Genomic DNA, 20,466 nt, shown 5'->3' on the forward strand with positions numbered 1-20,466 from the left:
GTGCTAAGAAGACATTTGCAGATTTATAGGGTAAAATTAAGAGTGTCAAAACTAAAAATTAATAATGCTGGAGTTGTCATGTTCTGCTTCTCCTCTTGCTTTAATAAATAGCATGTATTACTTTTTTTTTTCTCCACAACCTGCAGAGTTCCAGGCATATGGACAAAACTTAAAGCACAATAGATATTTGTCGGATTAAGGCCTTTTTCTTGAGGGCAGAGTTTATATTTTTTCTTCTTTTTATGGTTCTTCATGACTCCTCATACAATGTGGGCATCCAATAGCTCTAATGGACTGAGAATGTTTATATCTCAGGAACAGACATGGCTAAAGTGAATATTACTTGATCCAAGCTGTCTCACACATTCTTTCATCATCCATTCGCTCAGTAATGGGTGCACAACGTAATGGGAGGTCTGTTAGTCTAGCATGAGGTCTGTTAGTCTAATGAAGACTTGAGCAAGAGTTTTGTGTTTTTATGTCTTCGTGCAGGCTGGCCAACTCTTCTTCATTCTTCAGCTCTACCTGCTACATTCTCTCTTGGCATTCCAGACCTGGCTAGGGCTTATCCTTCACTAGCCTTTCTCTACCTGGATGGTGGTTTGCCTATATCCCTTACCAGACGGGGTTCCACAAGAGCAGAATTGAATCATTTCTCCCTTCGCCCATTGTACCACGCCCAGCACCTCATTTATAGATGTTACTTGATGGGAATTTGTTGAGTGAGTGTTTGTAGAACAAATATATTCTTTAATGATGGTATTGTCAGATATCTGGCTTTGAACTGGCAATTTGGCTCTTAAATATTGTGTTCAGGGACCTGACTAAAAAAAACAAATGCCAGAATGATAACACTTTGGAGACACAAGATGAGCTAACAAGAAACAAAAAGTGAAAAGTCACACAAATGCGAAGTAAAATGTAAAATGAAACTTACATTGCCATTAATAAGGTATTCACATTGAGTGGGCATATACATTTTTTTCTGGTGTGAGACTTTTCCTGTGCATTTAGTGCCTTGTTGAAGCTATCCAGGTGACCCTTTCAGTATACGCTAAGTGTGAGAACACAGGGCGGTGACCTTAGACACTATTCACTCCAGATACTGGTTAACTGAAGAAATAAAACCGGATCTCAGAGTGCACAAAAGCAGGCATATTTCAGTGGTATAGTCTCCTCTGGGCGGCAGGCTCCTCTCTCCACTCATCTTCCTACCACACCGTCCTGTTTTTCCAGCAACCCCCTGTGTACAGTCCATTTGAAACAGCTGCGGGGTCTCAGTGGATGCTGGGTGGTCTCCCTCCTCATACGCAGTTTCCCTGGGACCATCCGTGTGCTTGGGAGAAGAGAGTAGTCTTCTCTCTTCACAATCTGCAGAGGTGACCCTCACGTGTAGGGTGAGGCGACCTTCATTGAGGACCCATGCTACATTGATAATACAGCTTAGCTCAAATCCTCACACAACCTGCAAGTTTATAAAATTAACGTCCTTTTTGTAGATAAGGGGAGTGGCAGAGTGGGGGGTGAGATGGTATACCATGTCTGTGCTGTGGAGCCAATGAGTGGTCAAACCAAGATTCCCACAGGCCTCTCTAACTCCCCAAATTCCGTATGTTTCTCCAGACACCACATCACCTTTTGTAAAGTAAAGAGGATATAGTGACCTATCAATATTTGTTAGCTAAAATGGTATGTCACAAAGAACAAGGCATAATGCTTTCTGTAGAGTTTAAATACCTACCTACTGCTGGATAAATGACTACATGGATAAGCATGTGATTCTTAAAAAAAAAAAAATCCCTCACCTGTCAGAACACAGATTTAAGGTCATTACAGTAACTAGAATTTCATGAAAATATGAAGTAGAAAGGTAAAGTTCAGGGACTTTTTTATTTTTTATTTTTTAGTAACATTTGCATCAGTAATAAAAAAAAAAACCTAACAATTTTCCTAGCAAACTGTACTTGAAAGAAATTATGGAAGTTGTGTAATGTACACAGTATATTTTTAAACCAATATACCTTCCTACTATCTCATTATTTTTAGGTTGAACTATTTTTTTTAATTTAAAAAGCCTAATTAAAATGTAATGCTTTTTTTAAAAAAAATTTTTTTTTAACATTTATTTATTTTTGAGACAGAGAGAGACAGAGCATGAATGGGGGAGGGTCAGAGAGAGGGAGACACAGAATCTGAAACAGCCTCCAGGCTCTGAGCTGTCAGCACAGAGCCTGACGCAGGGCTCGAACTCACTGACCGTGAGATCATGACCTGAGCCGAAGTCGGCCGCTTAACCAACTGAGCCACCCAGGCGCCCCATAAAATATAATTCTTAATGAAGGCATAATGTTTATTCAAATTTAAGTTAATAAAGAACTGTCCATTTAAATACCCAACTTAAATAACACTCAAAAGTTTATTTTTGACACTCACAGAAGAAAATATATAATAATTGTTATCTTTAGGTTAGAAATGCAGGCTAATTCATTTTAAAATATTTTTTAAAAAACTTGGCAATGTTATTTGTTAACAAATACAGTGAAATCTACCATATCCTTATTTATTTGGTTGGGGGTTTTCAGTTCCCACCAGAACTTTTTGAGAATAAATAAAATTTATATATAAGGTTAATGTAATTGTTTACTTTATATCAAGACATATACCATTATATGGTTGGAACTACAGGCACCTCATATGTCTTGGATTGCGTGTTAGCAATTACATCACTCTGCCCTCAGAACCTATTTGGAAGAGAAGTGAAAACAAATGCAAAACCAGAGGAAGACTAATTACTTTTAGCATAAGCAGATTTTTGTTTCTCCAGATTTGACGAAGCGTACTATTTTCTCTAGAAACTCTTTAGGCCCAGCGTGTACCTGTCTTAAATATCTCTGTTATCTCTAGTAGAGTGCTTTGCATATTAGTAAGTATGAATTGACTTGAATTGAATTGAGCCTGATTGGATCGGGCTACTCTTGGGTCAGCTTGCAGCCTAAAGGCATGGAGATGGAGTATTCCTTCTTACTAACTAATGTGTGAAACTATTTCCTACTCTATAAAACTCTTGGAAATTCGCTCAGATAATTGCCAAGAGTGGAAAATGACTGGGTATCAAAATAGGACGTTAAAGACTCTGTAAGTCAACCGTGTTAGATTTCTCTTCCCATCACCCCAGATTAGAGTATCAGGAGTTACGTATAAATATAAACTCTGAGCTACACTTCTTTAAAATTCTGCAGGGTCATTTAGGTAAATAGCTTGTGTACATGGGGTGTGTTTACATATGGACTAAGGTGGTAGACTCGCTCTCAGAGAATACCCTTGAGAGTATTACGAGGAGAATTCGATAACTGTCTAGATGTTATGAAGGTGGGCGATTGTTATCAGACAGTCAAGAGAACGAACAATCGGATTAGAAGGTAAATGGGTAAAACAATATAGAGTCAGTGTTTGGTGGATGTCTTAAAAAAAGAAAAAAAAAGACCTAACACATTAAATCAAAAGTAAAACAAACTGAAAAACCACTAAAATTGGTGAAACTTGTACTCATTTGGTTTGTGGACTAATTCATGATGCATACATTTAAACAAAAATTAAAAAAAAACAAAAACAAAAACAAAAAAACAAACGCAAAGTAAGGTCAAATGTCTGTCTCCCCTCCCCACCCCCAGAAGGAAGTTAGACTTCTTTAACGCACACATTTTATTGGGTTGATTATTAAAACTGAGTTGATCTAACCACTTATAAAAGTTCTACATACACAGAAGTTAGCAGATAGCGTTAGATGGGCAAATCCGGAAGAGAAGGGAAATGTAATTTCTGCTTTGAATATATAATCAGCAAATTCAAGAATAAGAGTTTTCATTTTAGCTTGTCTTAAAAACAACGGCATACTCTTTGGTGTCAGGTAGCAGGAGGAAGCGACTGACCGCCTACTTGCCGCTGTAAGGAAGGTAAGGTATTTGAGAAGGGAACCAGTGCCCATGGAAACTCAAACATATGATCACATCCTGACCGTCTCACCACTTAGCATTTCCATTTGTAAGATTTTTATTTGACATAAATGTAGCAAAAACATGTGCCTTCTTTTAATTTCAGTTTATTTTTTCTTAAAAACAAAAGGCAAGGCATCCATCCTGTAAGGTGAATAAACTTGAGGAAGTGTTTGCTAATTGCTGTCTTCTAAATGTGGCCTCTCTAGAGTTGATCTAATGCGGTTTGTCTTTAGAAAGTTGCAGGGTAATGAAGACGTGTCATGCAGGAAATACTGCCAATTTTACTCCTATTTATAGGAAAAGACCCATGAAACAAAGGAAACCATTTTTAAAACCATCTTAGGATAGTTTTTTGAAGCTCAGTTTGGTGATTAATAATACTATTGATGTAACTCCCTAAAGCCCTTGTGAATTTTCATGTAGGTAAAATTAAAGTCACCCCCCCCCCCCCGACTCCCAGCTTGGAATATATATTTAAAGACTTGTCCAAAGCCACATAGCCAGTGGCAAAACTGATGGTAAGTGCACATTTCCTGGCTTTAGCTGTTTGTCTGTTGCTTTTTTTTTTTTTTTTCTCATTACCTCATCCTATCTAATTTATGATGGGGTAATATATTCTGAGGAAAATAAAAATAAATAGAAAAGAGTAGAATGAATTCTAGCTGACTGCTGTTGTTTTTAGCAATTTTCAACATCCTGGTTTATTTCATTCCCAGGGTATTAATGTCCTATAGTAGATGCTGGTGTGCAGCCGTGTGCCACAGTGTCTCCAGACGTGGGCTCCGGAGTCTGGTCACTGGGGCGAGGCTGTCGTTAAATGTGAGAGCTTGTTTCTTACCTTCCTGTCTGGAAAATGGGGACTATAGTAAAATCTACTTTGTGCAGTTGTGAGAACTCAGTAGTTTATTTAAAGTGTTTAGTATTGTGTTGATGTATATATAACTACCCCCCCAGCTGTTAGATATGATTATATTTACTTTAATAATTAATATTATCGAGAACAATGAAAGAGTTACTGTCCCAAATTAATTTTTTTAATGTTTATTTGTTTTTGAGAGAGAGAGAGAGACAGACAGGCAGCTTGAGTAGGGGAGGGCCAGAGAGAGACGGAGACAGAATCCGAAGCAGGCTCCAGGCTCTGAGCTGTCAGCACAGCGCCCGACATGGGGCTCGAACATCTGAGCTGTGAGATCATGGCCTGAGCCGAAGTTGGACACTCAACCAACTGAGCCACCCAGGCATCACTATCCCATATTAAAATACTAAAAAAATTAGAGATCATGTGGAAATTTGCTTTCTGGAGAAGGGCTTCTCAGTGTTCCAATGATTTCTTTTATAAGCATTGTTAGCTCATGGTAAAACCCAATAAGTGATAAACAGGAAAATAAGGTTTTCAATTATTTAAAACTACATAAAGCAAAGTAATTGGTAGCTGAGTTACTAAATTAAATTATTTTGCTTTGAAACTCCAGCTTTATGCTAAAAAAGAATAGACTGAGAAGTCCTTTTAGAAGTGGCATTAGTTCTCAGAAAATAAGTTTTGTGATGAATTCTGAGTAAATGAGTTTAAGGCATGGATGAAATATTTATTAAGTATGTAAGTTGAAAAATTATGAACGTCTTGGGGATTTTTCTCAGAAATTCTTAGTTTGGGCACCTTGGTTCTGATTACAAAAGTTGACAGCTTGTTTTTTAGTCTCATCCAGTTAAACATGAATTAAAAACTTGCAGAGTTGGAAAAATTTCTGGGATCATGTAGTCTTCTGCTTTTCATGGCACCGGTGGCACAGAGATAATCTATAGAAACTAAGAGGAACTACTTGGTTTCTTGCAGGGGAGGGGACTGGTGTTTAGCTCACCACCCAGTGCAGGGTGTGGGCTCTGTGGAGGGACACTTACCTCTCCTTTGACAGGTGAGGAAACTGAATCCCTAGGCATTGTGTGCCCTGCTCAAAGACACATTCTCAGATAGTGGCAGAACCAGTTCTTGAACAAACCCTCTCTTCTTCTGCTCTTTTGATTATACCCTACGTCCTTCCTAATAAAGAATCTGTAACTTAGAATCTTAACAATCCCAGATTCTTTTCTCTTCTCCACGTTTATTATAGAGTTGTACCTGATAAGAAAGTCCATTTAACTTGATATCAGCAGGATGGGCATTTCCTTGGATTAGTACAAACCCATCTCAATGTTTAATTGGTTAACTCATTTTTCACCTATTGAATAATGTGTGTGTTAGTGCTAGGCTCTGGGAATATCCAGATGATGAGTGCTTCATCTTTTCCCTAATAAGTAGGAGAGGAATATAGTGATAAACACGTAAAAAATGCTTGCATTTTATTTAAATTAAATTAAATTTATTTTAATAAATGTTTTATTTAATAATAAAATTTAATTATAAAATAAATAAATAATAAAATAATTTAATAATATAAATAAATTTAAATTAAATGAAATTAAATTAAAAATAAGCAGCTTGCAGCTGCTTAGCTAGAAAATAAAAATTGTGTTCTTTAAAACTTAAATATCAGTCATTAAATAATACATCGCTCATGGTAAATATAGTATGTGTGAGAGAAAGCCTGGATAGTTGATTAAATTTACATTTTTATTAAAAAAATATTTTCTTATAAATGATTTTTTTATTAAGTAGGTTATTTAGTTTGCTGTGAGTTACAACTCCCACAGGCTGGAAGACCCCTCATCTCTGTTGGATGGCTGGCTGACTGATGAGTTTGAATATGCTGAGGATATAGGAGGCTCTCTTGCAGTCTGAAACAGAATCCAAGGGGATGATGGTAGATTATAGATCTCCTGACAGAAATATATATATCCTTATACAATTCTGAGGGCCAAGGTCACTGTTTAAGTAGTCGAAGTTGCTTTAAGCCTCTCAATGATTGAGTCTGATTGATTAGCCATGACCTAGACAAAATAAAAGACTTCCTCTGTCAGGGAAAATTAATTGGAACACCAGAGGCCCATGGAGCTAACCCAGAATTCACTTCAGAATTCTTTGCCTTCTAGATGCCTTGCTCATATTGGAGTTCAAGATTTTGAGGATCGCCTAGTCTGCCTGATGTAAGTGCTCACCTGATTTTCTGCCACTTTGACATTGAATTGTGCCTATTCTTGTTTGCTATAGTAAATCAGGCTGTTTCTACCGCCTGCTATTTTAGTAGGCTACCCCCTATACCGTTAACTCTGCCTAGCCTCATTCTACTATGTCAAGCTGTCTTTGCTGCTCTACTGACCTTAAGGAGGGAGTTTGATTCTCTTTTGATGCCCATATCATAAATGAAGTATAAGAAGGAGGTGGCTTTGTTACTGGACCAGGGAAAAATAAGTCAGAATTTGGGGCAACCAAAGTGGCTAGGAATAGAGGCGTGCATTTCTAGAGAGGAGGAAACCACAGAAAAGTAGCCCAAATATCTACATATAATTCTGCTCATTTGCTAACTACTCACCTGTGCATAAGCGGGCAGAGACCTTAAGAAACCTAGTACAAGAGTCTGTCTGATGCCCAAATATCTGATCTGGGTTATTCACAGCCATATGGTGCTAGGGGAGAGACAGGAGTTAAGTGTTGCCAAGGTAGAGGAGTATTGGTAAATAACCTCGGGCTTTCGGTGGAGACCCTGCTGTCAAACCCCAGGAGCAGGGATCTTACTCTAGGAAAACTGAAATAGGTACTAACAGAGCTTCGTGTAAAACCTAGAGAGGATCAGGAGATCTACCAGATTTATTTTTTCTGAATGCCAGGAAAATATTTAACCCTCTTTGAAGAAAGATATCATTCAGAGTCTCTGTAATATTCAATAAAAGACAAGGCATGCCATAAAACAGGAAGAAATGACTGAAACCCAAGAGAAAAAAAACACAATAAACCCAGAAATGATTGGGATATTGCACTTACCACATAAGGGACTTTAAAAGAGCTATGTTTTTAATATGATCAAGAAAAAGGAGAAAATGGTGAAGCAAAATAGTTGAAGAGATGGTAGCTTCAACAGAGGATTGGAATCTATAGAGATTCAGCAAATGGACATTCTCCCACTGAAAAATATAATACTAAGAACTTTGGATGTTTTGAATAGATGGGTGAACACATTAGAACACAGGGTGAAGAAACTGGAAGACCAGGGGCACCTTGTGGCTCAGTGCTTTAAGCGTCTGACTTCAGCTCAGGTCATGATCTCACAGTTCATTGAGTTCAAGCCCCGCATCAGGCTCTGTGCTGATGGCCTGAACCCTGCTTCAGATTCTGTGTCTCCCTCTCTCTCTACCCCAGCCCCACTCGTGCTCTGTCTCTTTCTCTCTCAAAAAATAAGTGTTAAAAAAAATTAAAAAAAAAATAATTGGAAGACCAGACCAAATAAGCTAAGAGAAAAAAAAGAATGGAAAACAGAGTAGTGCATAGAAAACACGTGCAAAAAGCAGACTTCTGAAGTCACTATTCTCCAGAAACAGAGTTCATAATGAGGAGCTCTACAAATCACTTCCTTCTGGACTATTGGATGCTATTGGAAACATGCTTAGATACATCTAATTTCATTACTGACTCAAAGCATTTGAAGCTCAAAGGTACTTCAGGGAAGAGATAATTTTGTTGGGTTTAATTTTAATGGAAACTTGTTTCCTTTAAGTGGTTATCTTTGCCAAAATTTGGCAACTTCTGAAAAGAGACTAGAGCACAAGGTCCTGGGGAGTAGGAATGATCCAGGTCAAGCTTTCTTCCTAAAGGAAATAATAGAATGACATATGATTTCCATGTTTTAGTTCTTTTTTATTCTTATTCTGGTTTTCATTTCAAAGCTATGCATCAGTAGCAGATTCCTGCCGTCTTCGCTTTCTCCTGGTCTCTTTGCTTCTCGGTTTTGATCTGATAGTGCTTGTGTTCCTGGCCTTTTTACTGTATTAAAAGTCTATATGTTTTTCTATTTCTGGAAAATTAGGCAGAGAGCAGAATTTTGGATCCAAGCCTTTGTAATTTGCACCATGAAAACTGCCTCACGAGCTGCAATGCATCCTTTAGGATTTTTAAACTATTTTTCTTGAGACCTTTGTGCATTGCCTGTAGACCCACCCTAACACTGTTGGGAAAAAATAATATACTCTTACAATAGTCTTATTGGTATCTTAGGAAAAGATAAAAACATGAAGACACATTTATGAAGATTTTAAGGAAAAGTGATAATATATTTTATCTCTTTCCTATTTTCTGATTTTCAACCAAAAATTGACCCAAACCATTGTTTGGTATCACAGTTTTGGCTATTTTATATATTTGGAAATGGCTTCTGGCCTAGAAATAACACTGTGCTCCCTCCCTCTTCTTCCCTCTTTTACCCCACAGCATCCCCCCAAATCCTTGATGGTAAAGCGGTATCTCCTAGACATTTCATAACACATGAATCTAATTTCAAATAACTGATTACCCAACAACTCTGCATGATGCACTATGATGACCCAATTTCTGAGGGTAAGACAAGACCGGACTTGGTGTATATGTGCCTACACTGAAGGTGTCTCTGAAGGCACAGTGAGCTGTGTCTTTAAATCACTTTAAAGACATTTTCTTGGTTATGAAATGCTCCCACAGATGTTATGACGTTTGACTTTCTCAAGTTGTGTGTGGTAGGAAGAGTGAGTGTTATTAGCCGCATTTGACAATGAGGAGATTAAGGTAGAGGAAGAAGTGACTCATCCAAAGCAACAGCTTAAGTAAGTATTAACGTCAGGCCTTTCATCTATTCCCTGTTACAGCCTTACTTAGGAGGCTTGGGTGGACTGGTAGGTAGATGCAGGGGACATTATTAAAATGCTTTCATAGTATACAGGAGGACTATGCCTAACTTAAACCCATAATAGGTATAGACTATACTTTTGAATACTGTTCTGGCACTGGTAGAAAAGAGATATTCTATGTTGCAAAGGCCTCTTAAAATATGAATCCCCAAATCCTTTTAGGAAATGGTAAAAGACAAGTTTTAGAAATCTGTGCTGACCTTACAGAAGAGGAAATAGAAGAGAAAATCATGAGTGCACTTAGTGTGAAGGTCATGTTGGGAGACAATTCTCAGATTGGGTGTCTCGTTTTGACATGTTTTGTGAGCAGAAGAACTAACTGACTTTATTCTGCTCTATCATTTCAAGAATGTTTATATAGTGAACACCTTGGAAAATGGAGACAATGTCTCTGTCCAAAGGCTAGGCATGCTTACTGAGAAGTATAAAAGGTTCAGGTTCCCTAAGCTCAGGGTTCCCCTCCTGAAATGCTCACTCTATGTCCAGGCGCCACCTGACCCTTCTGGTGTTGCCCTGTGTCAGTTGGTGTTCTGAGGACCAGTGCAAGAAAATGCTAATACTCTGGTACCACTACAGCTGAGAGTAATAAAGTCAGTTTTCTCTGACCCAGGTATGTCTTGTCTTCTTCCAGCACCTGTACAAGTACGACTGGTTAAGTGTTAGCTTGAAAATAGCCTTCACAGTTCTGACAGGTCACAAGGCATCTTCCTGTCCCTCCATCTCATCTCTGGCCTGTTTAAAAAATAAACAAAAAAACCCACAAGACGTTTAGAGTCTACGCATACGCGGTTTCCTGAGTCTAGCGTATTTCTAGCAGGATATTCTGGCATGGTTGGTGGAAACCAGATATGTAGTTGGTGGAAAGCAGTCAGCAAATAATGACCCTGCAGAGAATCTGGTGACTTTCAGATAAGTCACTGCTGCTCCTCGACACTGCTAACTTTTCTCTTTAAGACCAGCCGTGAGCAACCTGGGATAAGTCTTTGGTCTGATGAGTTGCTTTTACTTTCCCATTTTATTACTCAACATATTAGGAAATTATTCTCACTGTTCCTCACTAGGCTGGATTTTCATCCTCAGCTCAGTGTAGACTTCCTTTTATGAATAGGTTTGCAGTTCATTTTTGAATGGTAATTCTTTCCAAGGTAACCATGTTCTACCTCTTGGTTTTTATTATGATGACCAATAACCCAACAAACCATCTCTGATGAGATTTATGCTATTTAAGATGGGGAGTTTTTTTAGCATTTTAGGTTAAGTAGGGTCCAGGCATGGGTAAGAAAGTTCTCCAAACTTACACTCTCCTCTTGTTAAAGGTTAATACACTTTTTTAAGGCTTAGCACTACCCAGTGACTCTACATTCACTTCTGTACCTGATCCCTTTTATTTATAATAACTACCCCAACAGTTGGACCTTAGTTTGGTTCCATTAACTTGTGCGTCACTTACTCTTTCTCAGTTCTACCTTCTCCCTTCCACGTCCTCAGTAAGTTGCCCATTTGACTCTGGGAGCTGGTCAACCCAGATACTTGCAGAAACTCACTAAGTATTGGTAGAGTGAGTGAATGAAATTACCAGGTTTTTTTTTTTTTTTTTTTTTTTTTTGAGCTTTTTACCAGAGCTCTTCAATCTAACCAGGACTTTGATTTCCCCAACAAAATATAGATAGGAAGAGGAATAATGCCACAGTTAACATGATAGTATTAATCATCATACCAACACAGGCTGAGTGCTTACTATAAGCCAGATGCTTTGCCAAATGCGTTCCATGTGCTGTCTCATTTAAGTCTCACAAAATTTCTTTCTGATTGTCAACATTTTACAGATGACAAAAATGGGTACAAAGAGGTTTTATGATTTTCCCCAGGTCACACAGTGACAGAACTGTGGTTCTTCTACCTTCTAAGATTCAGGGGTATCTGCTACCCATATTACATGGTTAAAGAAGAAAACCAAACTTTCACTTTTGGGCAAGGCTGACTTTCAGTCAGCCATAAAAATGTCTTCTTTATCTCGGATGACAGATGAGTCATCAAGAAATACACTCAAAAGCTTAGTAGATCAGAGCCAAGCCAGAGAAACCTGACCTTTGTTGAGAGCAAGCTGTAGGTGCCCTCACCCAGCTTCTACTGTACAGATCTCCTTCTCATATCAATTAGGTGATTAATTAATCTGTTCTTTACTTTAGCCTAAAAATATCTATTGAAACCTGACTGGGTGCAATCACTGTGCCTAAAAATTCTGGCTACTTGAAGAGAAGTGATTCCCTAGAGGGGAAGGAGAGCATCCATGTGGCCCTGCCTGAGATCAGGAGTGTAGCCCAGGGAGCAGGAGGAAGCTTGGGATGCTCCGAAGAGTCCGGGACGCACACTGAGGGCCTCTTTCATTGCTTTTTAAGTGATTTGTTAAATGTGAGAATGGTTGACGCACTATGTTACATAAGCTTCATGTGCACAACACAGATTCGGTAAGTCTGTACATCACGCTGTGCTCACTACAAGTGCACCTGCATCTGGCGCCACACAATGCTGTCACAGTACCAGTGACCGTATTCCTGATGCTGTGCCTTTTATTCTTGTGTCTCATTCGTCCCACGATTGGAAGTCTGGATCTCCCACTGGCCTTCACCCGTTTTGCCCAACCCTTCACTACCCTCCCCTCTGGCAACTCATCAGTCTGTTCTCCAAAAAGGCCTGATTCCACTTTTTGTTTGTTTATTCATTTGCCTCTTTGAGATGCCATATATGAGTGAAATCATATGGTATTTGTCTTTCTTTGACTTGTTTCATTTAGCATAATACCCTCTAGTCCATCCATGTTGTCACAAATGGCCTGATCTTATCCGTTTTACGGCTGAGTACTATTCCACCGTATATATCTACCACATCTTCCTTATCCATTCATCTGTGGACACCTTAATTTGGCTTTTGTATTTGGCTTGCTTCCCTAATTTGGCTATTGTAAATAATGCTTCGGTAACCGTAGGGGTGCATGTATCTTTTTGAATTAGCGTTTTTGTTTTCTTTGGGTAAATAGCTAGTAGTGGAATTATTAGATCATATGGTATTTCTAGCTTATTTTTCTTTTTCAGGGACTTCCCTACTGTTTACACAGTGGCTGCACCAGTTTACATTCCCACCACCAATGTACAAGGGTTCTATTTTCTCCACATCCTCATAAATTCTGGTTATTCCTTATCTGTTTTATTTTAGCCATTCTGACAGGAGTGAGGTGATATCTCCTTCTAGTTTTGATTTCCGTTTTCCCGTTGATGAGTGATGCTGAGCATCTTTTCACATGGCGTTGAGGCCTCTTTCATTGATGGTAAGTTCTTGAGGACAGGGACTCTATCTGTGTCTCTCCCTGCTGAATCTTTTGTGCTGAGTATGCTGACACACAGGGGTTCCTTCATAAATATGGTCCCATCGAAGCGATAGCCTTCTTTGGTTTTTGTTATTTTTGTGCCTCTTAATTATTCTCCTGGGATTTTACTTATTAAGTTGCTGCCTAGAATAATTGGATTTATTGGTTTATTGTAAATGTTCAGATATCAGATTAAATATGACCATGCTTCTGTTTCTTCTCCTTCTTTGTCTTAAACTAGAAAATAACCTTAATATTTACCATATTTCATATTTTTCAGTATTATATTTTTGATCAGCAGAGTATTTCTGTTTTGTTTTTGTTTTTTGTTTGTTTTTACTCCCAAGGTACAGAGAACAATTTCACAGAAAAACTGCTTACATATGGCTTACCTAACCATGTAAGCAAATATACGTAGGCTGCTAGATTAGGCCATTTGAAATTGAAAATATTTGAGATTTTTGACCTTTAGTGGTCAGTTTAATGGATTATGCTTTAAAAAAAAATGAGACAACTGAGATGCCTATAAAAGAGTAAACATTTTTCCACAAACATTTTAATGGTATGTTCCAGAATGGAGACTTAACTTCTAGCCGTAATGAAAGATATTTGCATTTTTCCTTTGCCTTGTCAAAATTCTTCCTCAGTGGATGGCCTGCATTGCACACTTGCTTTCCCAGCTCTGACTATTACGTGAGTGTGTGTTGAATAATTTATTGCATGTTATTTGAGGTCTTGTGAGTATTATTAGAATGAGAGGGAACCATGAAAATGATAGGTTCTTGGTCCACCACTTTCACAAATATTTACTGAGTGCCAACAAAAATAATATTTACCGCATGAGCGAAAAACAAAAAGACACAGTCCTTGCCTCTTTGGAATTTTGTGTTTATGGTTTGTATTGTTTATATCAAAGAGCCTTGCAAGTAAATGTACAATTACAGCTAATAGGTGCTTTGAAGGAGAGTGCATAATGGTAGAAATATAACTATTAGGGGGAATTGATCAAGTTGGGGAGGTTGCAGAGGGTCTTTGTGAGGAAGTGATGGCTGAGTGGAGGTCAAGTACAGCTTGTTCCCTGGAGGGATGAAAGGAGACCAGTGATGGGGTTATGAGCAGTGCAGTTCAGTTCAGTTCACTGAAGGTTTCCAGAATGTCTGCCATATGGCAGACACAATACTTAAATGCTGGGGAATAAACAATGAATGGGGCATGGTCATTGCCCCAGTGCATAACTCACTAAAGGGTTTCATTGTCATGTAATTCATAAATGAGGGGAGTCACTCTATATGTATTTGTTTGGCTTCTATGTAGTTTGAGTGTCCTTTGTGTCAGGATTACTTCTGCCAGGCAAGTCCTTCTAAAGAAATTAAACACAGCCTTTTTTTGTCATGAGATCAAAGTTGAACAAACAAATATACATAGTCTGCTAGATTAAAGTCCAGTAACACTATTCTAGGCCTTACCATCAACTGAATGTGGTCTCACAGTGGAGCTCATGCCTGATTCAGAGCCCGCCAACAGCACGGCTCCAGGAAGGAAGCCTGACTGCCACCGAACAAGAGACCCATTATTACTTTATCTCTCTTGTTTTTTAATCATCGACTGAAATTACTAAATTATTAACCCAGTCATAAAAATGAATAACAAACATACTGTATGTGCATTTGATTAATCTGCTTTCACGTTAAGTATTACTTAGACCTGGAGTATAAACTCTTGGGGACACTCAATACACATATGAAATATCAAGGGTATAAACAAAGGGGAGAGACAGGAATTGTGGTAAAATGGAGATTGTCAAACCCACAGAAATAGAACAGACCAAAGCAGCACACGCCAGTGCAGGATTCCTGCCCCAGACCTTAGGGCAGGTCCTCATTCACTGCACCCACCGAAAGTACATTCTAGACCTGTCATCCTTACTCCCTACAAAGGTCTAGACCCTCTTATCATCTTTCTGCCTGTGATTCTGGCATAGCTCCCTATTCTAGAATTTACTGACTCTTGCTCTGCTTTGCTTCATACTCTGACCTTGGTGGAGAACTTGCCCCAGGGCTAGTTTTGAACCTTGCATTCTCTGCTCTTCTGTTTGACCTTGGTGAGTCACTGCACCAGGAAGCTCTAACCCCCCCGCCCTGGCCCGAGGCCACTGCCCTGACCACCAGGCTGCCAGTCCTGCTCCTTGTTCTAGGAATGACAGCTCTCCACAAAAGGATGGATGAGGAAGCCAGTGACACCTACACCCATGTCTCAATTCTGCTGTCTCATTTTGTTGTTTTCTGGCTTTTACTCTGCAAGAACTCACAAACTTCCTGTTTAGGTTAGTGTCAATATATTTCTACTATTAAGGCTCTCTGGTCTTGGCCAAACATTTGTTTTGTTTTCTCCTGTGTTTTATTATTAGAAACTTTTGTACTTCATCTTTGGGGATTGATTGATTAGGGTAAGTCATATGTCCAGGTTAAAGAAGAGGATACTTAAATATTGTATCACTAAGTGACTTGTCCAACTTCATACCCTGTTGTTTATCACAGAGCAATTAAGTAGAAAAGCGTGATAGCTCCCAAATTTGCTTTCTTAATGGAGTATGCACAATCGCTACTGTGTAGATCCTACAATTATATTAACTAAATGGTTGAATATTAGTGGTTTGAGCTTATCAGTTAGGAAGTTTTAGTTTAAAGTCTCTAGGAAAGTAAGTTTCATATAACAGCAGTAAGTGGCCTTCTGGAAGATGCAACATATAGTTCTGTCTTCACAATCCATAAGACTTTGGAGACTTTGCTTTTGAAAATTCAGCGTGTGTTCTGTCTTTAACAATTCCACACTTTTCCTGTGAAGAGTTATTATCAACCTGTGGATGGGAGCTGTGATTTTTGCCCAAAATTTCTAAATGCATGTGGTGAATAACATTATCAGACTATCTGTCTAGCAAGTGGCTCACGCTGTCTCCTTTCCAGATTTATTCTGTAAAAAGGAGTTTATATGAGTGCCATTTTACCCATTGGATAACTGTTTCTAGTTGATTTTTTTTTTTTTTTGGAAATATTATTAACAATACGCTCCAGTAATGATTTAGCCCAAGATGTTCTTGTGTTATTTTGGAGCAAGTTGCTAGTGACTCATAGCACACTGGGCGTCCAAGCTATGGTTAACTGGTGGTCAAGTTAGGAAATTCTGTTCCCATTAACTCTCCTTTTCATAGCCCAGAACACCTCTCCACTCAACTTTTTTTTCTTTTGATTCGTCACACTCATAGCGTCTGCTTGGTGTTTTCAGACCAAAAGTAGAAGCAATGACATGCCATAATAAGTATTGTTCCTATTGCACTTCCAGCTTAGCTAAAAACAGGAAATACAGGCCATTTCGTGGAAAAGCCCGCTTTTGTGATGTTTCCAACCTAAGAGGTTTGGATCAACTTTGGTTGAATGTCTGAACTTTTGGCTTCTTACTTACAGTAAACCTTCTAACTTCAGAATTTTAGCACCATTTCTACTTATAAGATGATGCCTTCCAAATTTAGATTATGCTGACACAGGAATCAGTTTACTTTTCAATCATTTTTATTTGATATTAGGATGTACTTGTAGTCAAAAAACGGTACATAGGAAAATTATGTTGCTCGTAAGATTTAGAGCTTCTAAATGGGGAAAGAGCCATAATTATCAAAGTTTCAAGACATTTTGGACAGTTCATTTAAAATGGGTCTATTAATATAAGGCTTCACCCATTGAGTGAATATCTGATGTGAAAATTCACTATGTAAAATCAATCCAGAAGCAAAAATACTGGGTTGGTTTAATCAGTCTGCTGACTCTTTTGGTAGGAAACATCCACCTGATTTTTAGTGATCTTGAGAGGCATAGGGAGTTTAGATTTGAAACTTCATGTAGATGATCTCTTTTTTAAGATCCATAAGATAAAAATCTAGTTGGATACATTGGCAAAGGAAGCCACACATGATTGCATTTGTGTGGTTCCAGGCAAATAGGGTGGCCTTGGGCAATGAATGTTCTGTGTTTTTTTCTAGTGTCAGTGAGGAGCCCAATCTTTCTTTGTCTCTTCCACATTTTGTGACTGTAGATTGGCCCTAAAGAATTAAATGGATTGCATTGTTTCATTGGTCCTCTTCTGATTTAGCCATGTAATGTGATTTTACAAACCATTTATTACCGGTTTTAAGCACGATAAATGGTGACGTGAACTATAATTCCAAAATGAATTATTAAATACATTTCTTTCACTTGCCTTTGTAAGATATGACTTACTACGTTTTTTTCCCATCTTTGATTTCGTCAAGTCGAGTCACCTCGAGGAAGGAAGATGAAAAAATGCAGTGGCAGGAGGTACAGAGTGTAAAAGACAAGAGAAGCATGTTCAGAAGAATCAAGTCCCTTGAGAAAGGAATTTAACTCAACATTTGTTGAAGTTCTGAAATGCCTGAATAGTTCCTTTTATTCTATGTCTTCCTGCTGCCATTTAGCTGGAATGTACTAGACAGGATTAGAAATGACTGTTCTTTTAGTCTTTTTATGGTTTTGACTAAAAGCAAAGTGCCAGAGTTCTTAAACGTAATCTCTCTTTATGAGATTCCGAGGCTTTGTGCAGACTCAGAAAGTGGAGACAACATCTAGGTTTTTAAAGAGTTTATCAAACTCTTGTAACATACTGAACCTTAAAAATTTGTTCATGGTTACTTGCAATACAACCTTCTATTCCAGATCAACCACCCCCTCCCCTAAACCTTCTTCCAAAGCAAGAAAAACAAAGTAAAAGACAGCTAATACCTGTTAAAATGCTGCATAAGCCAAACATTTTTCTATTGTGTCTGTATCTCATGATATCCATTTTCCTCCTTAATTCTTGGAACAATATCACTCACCATTTAAGATCTTACGTTTCAGATTTTTAAGCTCTCACTGAATAATACTGGATGAGTTAGAAAGTCCTAATAGTGAATTTATAAAGAAAATGTTGACAGAGCTTGGATTCTCATAGTGCTAGTGGGTACCATGATTATAATAATGGTTTCCTTTAAAAGTCTTCCATTAAATGTTCCAAACAGTGGAATTTGTAGTTTTTCCTTTGGTCCAGAGATCAAAAACATGAACAATTTTACATTTCTAACGTTGGGCAGCATCTGTGTTTCCACAGTTTCTGTGGGAAAGCAATCCACCCTTTCTCAGTTTTATTAAAAACCACCATCTTGGCTCCAATATGTGCCATTATAAGCAATTTCATTATGTCTCATATCTCGTTTTAGGAAGTAGGAGTCTGCCTATTGCTTTTTTTTTCTCCTTTTTTCTTATTGGCTTTCAAAGACTACATACTGTAAGTGAAAAGTGGTTTACAAAATTAAAGATAGGATAACATAGTGGTTTTTAAAAGGATAAATCTGCAAGACAGATTGTTTGAGGTCAATACTTGCTTTCCCATTTAGTAGCGGTGTGTCTCAGGCAAAGTTACGTAACTCCAAACCTTAGTTTCCCCATCTGTGAAGTGTGTATATTAATAGTGTTTTCCTCGTAAGGCTTTGGTAAGGGTTACATAAGGTAACAAATGTAAAGTGACTGGATCACAGTCCCTCAACATTTGGTGCCATCATTAGGTGTTCTATTTATTTTTCACAATTTGGAAATATTTTCTAGTGGCAATTACTGTCTTCCTAAGATAATTTTATTTTGTAACAAATGTGTTTTAGTGTTTCTCTCTTCGTATAAAAGGAATTAAATCTGATTCATTCATTAGACAACTCATTATTGAGTGCCTGATGTGTGCCAGAAGACTAACAAAGCTCTTCCCCTAAAGGAGAAGCTTATATTCTAGTGTAGTTGTGATATTTGTGCATTAGGAGTCATCTTTTTTTTTTTTTTTTTAATTTTTTTTTTTTCAACGTTTATTTTATTTTTGGGACAGAGAGAGACAGAGCATGAACGGGGGAGGGGCAGAGAGAGAGGGAGACACAGAATCGGAAACAGGCTCCAGGCTCTGAGCCATCAGCCCAGAGCCTGACGCGGGGCTCGAACTCACGGACCGCGAGATCGTGACCTGGCTGAAGTCGGACGCTTAACCGACTGCGCCACCCAGGCGCCCCAGGAGTCATCTTAATGTTAGAAAAAAAAGGTATTTCAGGGGCCCCTGGGTGGCTCAGTCAGTTGAGCATCCGACTTTTGATTTTGGCTCAGGTCATGATCCCGGGGTCATGGGATAGAGGTTCCCTTTGGGCTCTTCACCGAGTGTGGAGCCTGCTTAGGATTCTCTCTCTCTTGCTGTGCCCCTTTCCCCACATGTGCTCTTTCTCTCTCTAAAATAAAAGAAAAATAAAAAAGAAGAGACATTTTAGAGGCTAAGCTAAATGGGCACAAAATTTTGCTCTTTGTATTTTGGAATCTGATGTTGGAATGCAAAATATCATCTTTATCAGTTAATAGTGTGGACTACGAGTTTAACTCACAGGGGAAAGGTTCATCATACCTTAAATAACCTAGAATCTCCAAAGACTTAACACAGGAAGATAATGTCCTATGTTAATAATTGTCATATTTCTTTAGAAAGTAATTTTTGTTAAATAAACTCAAAATGGATGAAAGACCTAAATGTAAGACAGGAAGCTGTCAAAATCCTTAAGGACAAAGCAGACAAAAACCTCTTTGACCTTGGCTTTGCAACTTCTTACTCAACACATCTCCAGAGGCAAGGAAAACAAAAGCAAAAATAAACTATTGGGACCTCTTTAAAATAAAAAGCTTCTGCACAGCAAAGGAAACAAGCAGCAAAACAAAAAGGCAACCGACAGACTGGGAGAAGATATTTGCAAACAACATATCAGATAAAGGGTTAGTATCCAAAATCTATAAAGAATGTATCAACTCCACACCCAAAAAACAAATAATCCAGTGAAGAAGTGGGCAAAAGACTTGAAGAGACACTTCTCCAAAGAAGACATCCAGATGGCCAACCGACACATGAAAAAATGCTCAATATCACTCATCATCAGGGAAATACAAATCAAAACCACAATGAGATATCACCTCACGCCTGTCAGAATGGCTAACATGAACAACTCAGGCAACAACAGATGTTGGTGAGGATGTGGAGAAAGAGGATTTCTTTTGCATTGCTGATGGGAATGCAAGCTGATGCAGCCACTCTGGAAAACAATATGGAGGTTCCTGAAAAAGTTAAAAATAGAACTACCCTACAACCCAGCAACTGCACTACTAGGCATTTATCCAAGAGATGCAGGCGTGCTGTTTCGAAGGGACACATGCACCCCCATGTTTATAGCAGCACTAT

General features: G+C 38.4%; 1 long non-coding RNA gene across 1 annotated transcript in view; it reads left to right on the forward strand.

The window, feature by feature from the left end:
• Window positions 1-7,009: 7,009 nt before the first annotated feature.
• The window catches only part of LOC115514398, a 92,997-nt gene continuing 79,540 nt past the window's right edge, over window positions 7,010-20,466 (forward strand). Inside the window, exon 1 of the long non-coding RNA XR_004343662.1 lies at window positions 7,010-7,076. This is a non-coding gene — a long non-coding RNA (uncharacterized LOC115514398). The remainder of the gene's footprint in view (window positions 7,077-20,466) is intronic.

The sequence above is a fragment of the Lynx canadensis genome, chromosome B2 (genome assembly GCF_007474595.2).
Source record: "Lynx canadensis isolate LIC74 chromosome B2, mLynCan4.pri.v2, whole genome shotgun sequence".
NCBI lineage: Eukaryota > Metazoa > Chordata > Mammalia > Carnivora > Felidae > Lynx > Lynx canadensis.